General features: G+C 31.3%; 1 protein-coding gene across 2 annotated transcripts in view; it reads left to right on the top strand.

Annotated features, from left to right (window-relative positions):
• Positions 1–342: 342 nt before the first annotated feature.
• LOC144957368 (uncharacterized) overlaps positions 343–7347 on the top strand; it is a 38176-nt gene continuing 31171 nt past the window's right edge. Inside the window, exon 1 of one of the 2 annotated variants that reach the window (XM_078888580.1) lies at positions 343–1051. The gene's annotated coding sequence lies outside the window, so the exon portion shown is untranslated. Of the gene's footprint in view, positions 1052–7306 lie in introns of those variants that run through there. The other variant, XM_078888570.1, reaches the window with a different exon arrangement.

Genomic DNA, 7347 nt, shown 5'->3' with positions numbered 1-7347 from the left:
GAAGGGGAGGGGGCTGCTTAAAAATACATATATTTATAGCCAAAGATTACCCTCACTGCTATGGCGCCTTACGTCACATATTATTACTACCATTCAGTTACGCAATGGATGTGAGAGCGTGAGAACCCAACCAAGGCCATTGCGCAACCTGCTTCCTTCCCCTTGCTATTTTGGGGTCGTGACTTCATCAATGAAACCCCACTCACTACCCTTTTTTTTATTGGAGGTTGGGAAAGGAGGGAGGAAAAGGGGGGGGGGGGGGGGGGGGGGGGGGGGGGGGGCTTTGTTGAAAACAGACCGAGAACGTGGACGGTGCTCTCTTTTACGCAACCTTGAACGGTCGACTTTGGTATTATTTAAATTGTAATTAAACGGGAAGTCAAATAATGCTGTATTTTGTTAAGAAGAGTATTGGAAATAGGCTTCCTGCTTTGATTTAGACACATGTTTCGATATAATATTGTGAGGGAAGGCGAAACATGTCATTTACTGGCAATTATGCAAGGAACCCCATAACTCGCCATAAACTATAAACCCAGCAAGGCATTCTTTAGCGAGGTGTTGTGCGACAAGCCGACCAATAGCATGCCTTTACAGCTGTGTCTGTCCATGTCGGTTCTCAACGGACATGCCTTTTCCTCGCGGATCTGCGCTGTGATTGGTTAGCTAATTTTGGATTACGTGAATCGGACGGGTCAATGCATACATGGATTTTCAACGTCATTTCAGGTCAGACATGCTTCGTGTACATCGCCACTGCTGGATTACGTGTTTTGTTGTGAATAGTACGAAGTTAGCTGTGTGTGTATGTGTGTGTGTGTGACCTGATTTGGATTATGAAATCTTATGACATGGACGAAAGTTAGACTGAGTTGTGGACAACTGAATGCTGAATTGATTGTATTGTAGGCGGAATAAAATAAAGGAAATAAGAAGACGTGTTGTGAGAATATTGTGTTGAATTCAATCTGCGCCTTGCTTTTGTAATTTCATGGTTTACATGTCCCAAGATAACGTTATCATTGTGCATGATTCTGGAATCGTATAAGAGGTAAATACATATCAGTTACGTTTCTTTTCTTTCTGCTTCTTCTTCTTTTTTTTTTTTTAAATATCATTTGTTTTGTTTCAACAGCAACGAATGGTAATTTGGTATACCAAATAATAAAAATTGAAAAAAGGAATAATTGTTGTTTAAAGTTTGTAGGACATCTTGACATACAACAATGTGTATTTGTGTATATTATTGAGTATATTATTTTAATGTTAACTGTTTTAATTTTTAAATTTTTTTATTTATTTATATTTGTTTTGTTGTTGTTTGAGCGGTTGTGGTGTTGTTCTTCTTTCTCTTCTTTTCTTCTTCTTCTTCTTCTTCTTCTTTTCTCCCATTTCTTTACTTTACAACACGAATCGTCGTTCCTTGGGTGATGTAGATTTTCATCTAATCCTTTCCACTTGTCAATGTGGATATTTCTAAATCATTACGTTTAAGTAAATGTATGCATAAGGAAAGAATTTTGTTGATTTTCTTTTTTCCCCTCTTATACTTATTAAATGAACTTACACATGGGGAACTTTGTTTTTACATTCGGTTTCGTCTCAGAAGTAGATTTGTATAGCAAAAAAAAAAAAAAAAACCAACACAACAAACAAACAAAGAATTTAGTTGGCCACATTTTTAACGGTAAAAAGTCGAAGGTGTTGCTATGCTATGCAAGGCCTGGTTAAATAATAACTAGTCATTGAGTGCAGTCCAAGGCAGACAGGTAAGGCTCGGGCGGGTTCAAAAGTTTAACTACACGAATTGTGACGCATGATGAGGTAAGCCAACATGGAAATCAACACAAGTGGGTTATTTGTTGCTGATGTGATGGGATTGTTATAATGTGGCAAATTGGTTGCTTCATGAAATTAAATGTGTTGGGCAACATTAGTGTTACTAGCTCAGACCTGCCTACCTCTAGGAAAATCTCGTAAAATTACGAAATTTTGACTTCAATTTCAGAATTGCATGAGCATCTTTTAAGTCAATAAATCTTATTGAAAATGAAAGTGGATGTCAGAGTAGATAATTTAAAGGATTTTGAAGTTTATTCACTGTGAGGGTAAATTGGTGGTCTGAAATGTTTGTAATAACGACGGTCATTTTTATGTCCTAAAAATTTGAATTAGTTGAGGTTGTACTATCGTCGTAAGTTGTTGACCAATGTCGTGATCAGGAAATGTTGAAGCAGGTATTTTGCTAATAATTTTGATTCAGTCAGTGAGATAACGTCGGTAAACGTTTCGTGTGGTCAACCCACACATGTCGTCCGCATCAGTGAATGTGCTGAAAGTAGTAAAATTGAGTAAACCCGCGCTCGTCCATGAATTCACTTTTTCATTCTTTCATCCTAGTCTTACAAATTCACACATAAATACACGGGAAGGCAATGGGTTGATACATTTTTTTTCTCGAAATATATTTATGATAACACAAACACACATTCACACACACACGTGCACGCGCACACATACACATACATATGCACACTTTTTTCTCTTTGTTCTTATATAATAGGGAATAGACGAAAACTGATATCAGTTTGATTGATGACGTGTCACACAATTCTAGTCCAATCGATGACGTAATACGCAGAGTAATATCTGACTCATGATCTCATGAGATTTTAGTCGTGACCTATGGATTTGCATCCATTAAAATATTGACGAATTCATTAATCTTTTACAAAGTTATGGTCATTCTATAAATACAATACTCACAACATCAGTACGCCAGATGAAACGGCCCAACGCCCAAAACTATGTGTTTCCTTATTAATCTTTTTTTTAGCCTGATTGATTTTATTTGAGTGAGAGCTAATCACCCAACTGTCGGTCTTAAAACAATAACAAAGAACTGAGTGACGTAACATAATCTCAAAGTCTTACTTATTCAAATCATCATCAAATTAAATGGCTAAAGCACAGCTGTATTACCATAAATCAATTTCCAAGCGTTTTTTTATTTTGATGGTTTTCAAAACTAAAATTAAATTAAGTTATATTTCCGCAGTAAAGAATGTATTTTATAATTAATGCGCATTATTTATATTTATAAGTAATCAATTTTATACGCGTATATCATATTAATATTATAAGACATTTATAAATAACTTTTTAAAAATATTCAATTTATTTTATTGAGATTTATGAAATTCGATTTATTTGGTAAAAGGTAACGTTGGATTCCCCCCCCCCCCCCCTCCACCTCTCTCTCTCTCTCTCTCTCTCTCTCTCTCTCACACACACACACACACACACACACACATACACACTCGTGTCACTCCGCTGGTGTACGTTATATGTCGTAAAATTGTGTGACTCCGTAAAATTGATTTGTTTATCTATTTTTTTAATAAAAGATAAATTTGGATTGATCCATTACCCCTCGAGCGAAAATTATGTCAGGTCGATTTGTTTGAAACAGATAAATAAGTAAAAGGAGTCACTCAATTTTACGACTTAGACCGACACTGAGTGAATCCAGTGTTAACGTGACAGCGAGGAGAAGTATTTAATACGATTTTTGACAGAAATTGGTAATTTCATGACACCACAGACTACATGACACCGAGCAAACACCTGATAAATTCGTTGTTTGAGTTAGGGGAGGGTCAATATTATGATTTTCGATATCAGTCCCAAAAAAATTATCTAGCATCTGCGTTTGTCGCCGCAATTTTTGTATTAAAATTTTATTTTATTTTGTCCCACGAATCCCATGAATTTTCACACAGATATCTGTTTTATAAAAGCCTAGATTACAGCTAATGGCAACTTAAGTCTATCTAATTTTTGATTGTTTTATTTTTGAAATAATATTTTTTGTATAGCTGCTTTTTTCTTCTCTTTACTCCCCCCCCCCTTTTTTTTTTTTAAAGGAACTCCATTATGTTTTGTTGTTGTTGTTGTTTGATAATTCAAAGATGTTCGTGTACTTTTAATTATTGTCAACGAAGGACAATTTCATACTATTTGAATTGTTGTTCTTCTATTTTTCCATAATATTTGTTGTGTTTCGTGATTTGAATTGTTGGTTTGTTAATTTTTTTTCTCCCTTATTATTGTTTAGTCGTGTTGTCTTCATATTTTGTGTATGTTGAATACACGAAATGGCATTTTAATTTGTCTTATTTATGTGTTATGTTAGGGCGTGTGTCCACCGAAAACCGAATATTGACAGGCGTTTTACTTAAATATGTGTATGATATTATAATCTACAGCTATTGTCTTGTACTTTTCATTGAATTACAGAGATATATTTTTAGACTTGAGAAAAGGGGAAAACACGCCCTTATTCCAATTTTTGTGGTTATAGTTATGTGCTGTTTTCTAATTTGAACTTATTCTGTTGTGAAACATTTATTTTCCACCACTTTGCATTTTGAATGGCTACCAAATAATTTGAAAACTTAAAACAAAACATTTAACAATGATGATGCTACGTCACTTCTCTCAACGTATTTATTGCTGATCAAGAGTTGTGAGCGTGCAACTTTTATTGTAACTTTAGGGTATTTTGGACAAAGAATGGCAACAAACGCAGTTGCTCTCTCTCTCTCTCTCTCTCTCTCTCTCTCTCTATATATATATATATATATATATATATTATATATATATATATATATATATATATATATATATATATAAATCAACTGAAAGCACCGGGCAGTACATTCACTCAGATTAAATATGTTCCGAAGGAGAGAAATAATGAGGGATAGGGGGGAAAATATCAGCAATATAATAGGATTTAGTGATGGTGAAGGCAGTTTACAAATCAACGAACATCGCTGTGGAGGGATGATGATGTGTGTCTGTCTGTATGAGTGTGTGTGTGTGTATGTGTGTGTGTGTGTGTGTGTGTATTTGAGTGAGATGGAGTGGGATGGAGATGTTTGCAGAGGGTGAGGTGGGGGGAGGGAAGGGGGGGGGGGGTGAGGGTGAGGAGAGTGAGTGAGAGTAGGTATGGGCGAGGAGACCAGAGGTACTGGTTTTCCGATGTAGTTTTTACGTACTCTTGGCCTTCTTCTTCGTTTAGTGTGCGAAGAGATAAGTGCTTGACCGACTGCGCCTGTTCAAATTGCTGTGGGTTGTAAAGTGTCGAACTAAAAAGCATGACTTAGTCTCATCTCATTAACCTTTTTGGTGTAGGCGTGTGTGTATGTTGTTTATCCCGTGCTTAGATAAACTCGTTTAGTTTTCTGTTTCATATTTATTTTAGTACTTTTTTCCAGTTGTTCGGTGACTGAAAGCAATCATTGAAGCGGGACTTTTAAAAAAATGGTTATTATCATTAGGCGTCTTCGTCGTCGTCGTCGTCGTCATCATCATCGTTAAAATCGCCATTATTATTATTATTATTATTATTATTATTATTATTATTATTATTATTATTATTATTTATTATTATATTAATACGAGTATTATTATTATTATTATTATTATTATTATTATTATTATTATTATTATATATTAATAATAATAATAATAATAATAATAATAATAATAATAATAATAATATAATAATAATATAATAATAATATAATAATAATAGAAATAATAATGATAATAATAATATAATAATAATGAATAATAATAATAATAATAATAATAATAATAATAATAATAATAATATAATATAATAGTGATAATAATGATAATATAATAATAATAATAATAATAATAATAATAATAATAATAATAATAATAATAATAATAATAATAAAGTCATAGGTATCATCATCATCATTATTATCATTATCATCGTGTTAGTGTCTTAAATTTAGCAAAGCGTATGTTATGGTCTACATTTTAAAGTATTATTTATTTACTTTTGTAATGTCTTTTGTCAGAGACATTGACAATAAATTTCCGATGGACAACGATTTGGCGGATGGATGTTTGTTTTTTTTTTTTTTTTTCGATTTCCCTATTTATTTCTTCTTTTATTTTAATTATTGTTTTGATTATGAATACCGTCTTGAACTGTCTCGACTCTAACATTACGTTTTTAATTCTTTTAAAATTCTTTTTCATTCGAAAAGGGATAATTTGTTAGTTCATGAATCTTTTTTTCGGTGCGTTATTATTTATGATTGTTAAGGCTGTTCGTAACAAATGACTTGTCACTCCTTGGTTGGATAACACTTAACAATGCCTTCATTGATTTAAATATAAATAGACCCACTCACGTTTCGGTTTTGGTGACGTAGTAAATAAATAAATAGATAGGTAGTTAAATTAATAAATATTGAGTATTATGATAATAATAATAATAATAATAATAATAATAATAATAATAATAATAATAATAATAATAATAATATAATAATATATAATAATAATAATAATAATAATAATAATAATAATAATAATAATAATGATAATATGATAATGATAATAATAATACTAATATACTAATACTACTACTACTACTACTACTACTACTATACTACTACTACTACTATACTACTACTACTTACTACTACTAATAATAATAATAATGATGATGATGATGATGATGATGATGATGATTATAAAAATATATATACAGTAATAATAATATATAATAATAATAATAATAATAATAATAATAATAATAATAATAATACAATAATAATAATAATAATAATAATGATAATAATAATAATAATAATATAATACCAATAATAATAATAATAATAATAATAATAATAATAATAATAATAATAATAATAATATACCCAATAATAGTAATAATAATAACAATAATAATAATAATAATAATAATAATAATAATAATAATAATAATAATATAATATGATTATGATGATGATGATGATGATGATGATGATGATGATGATGATGATGATATAGATATTAATGATATATAATAAATAATAATAATAATAATAATAATAAAATAATAATACTGGAGAGAACGGCCTCGTCAGTTGACCCAAATCATTTCAAAAGTATGGGTAAGAAAAACCCGCTGCTATCACTATCTGTCACCCTCGCCGTGTCTATGCTTGTCAAGACCAAACAGCAATACGGGCGAGATAAATAAATACATATAAAAGCTTTATGCAGCAAACCGGAACGGTATTATGAGAATATACCAGCTAAGATTGACTGCCATAGACGCCTAATCTATGACTTTGTCAAATAAATAAAGAGATAGATAAATAAATAAATAAATAAATAAATAAATAAATAAATAAACAAAAACGAACAACCCCCCCCCCCCCCGAAAAAATACCCCCCCCCAAAAAAAAAAACAAAACAAAAAAACCAAACAAACAAGAACACAACAAAACA

Source organism: Berghia stephanieae, chromosome 1 (assembly GCF_034508935.2).
Source record: "Berghia stephanieae isolate SIO BIC M18660-M18661 chromosome 1, UCSD_Bste_1.3, whole genome shotgun sequence".
In the NCBI taxonomy this organism is placed as follows: Eukaryota; Metazoa; Mollusca; class Gastropoda; order Nudibranchia; family Aeolidiidae; genus Berghia; species Berghia stephanieae.
This window is presented reverse-complemented; position numbering and strand designations above follow the sequence as displayed.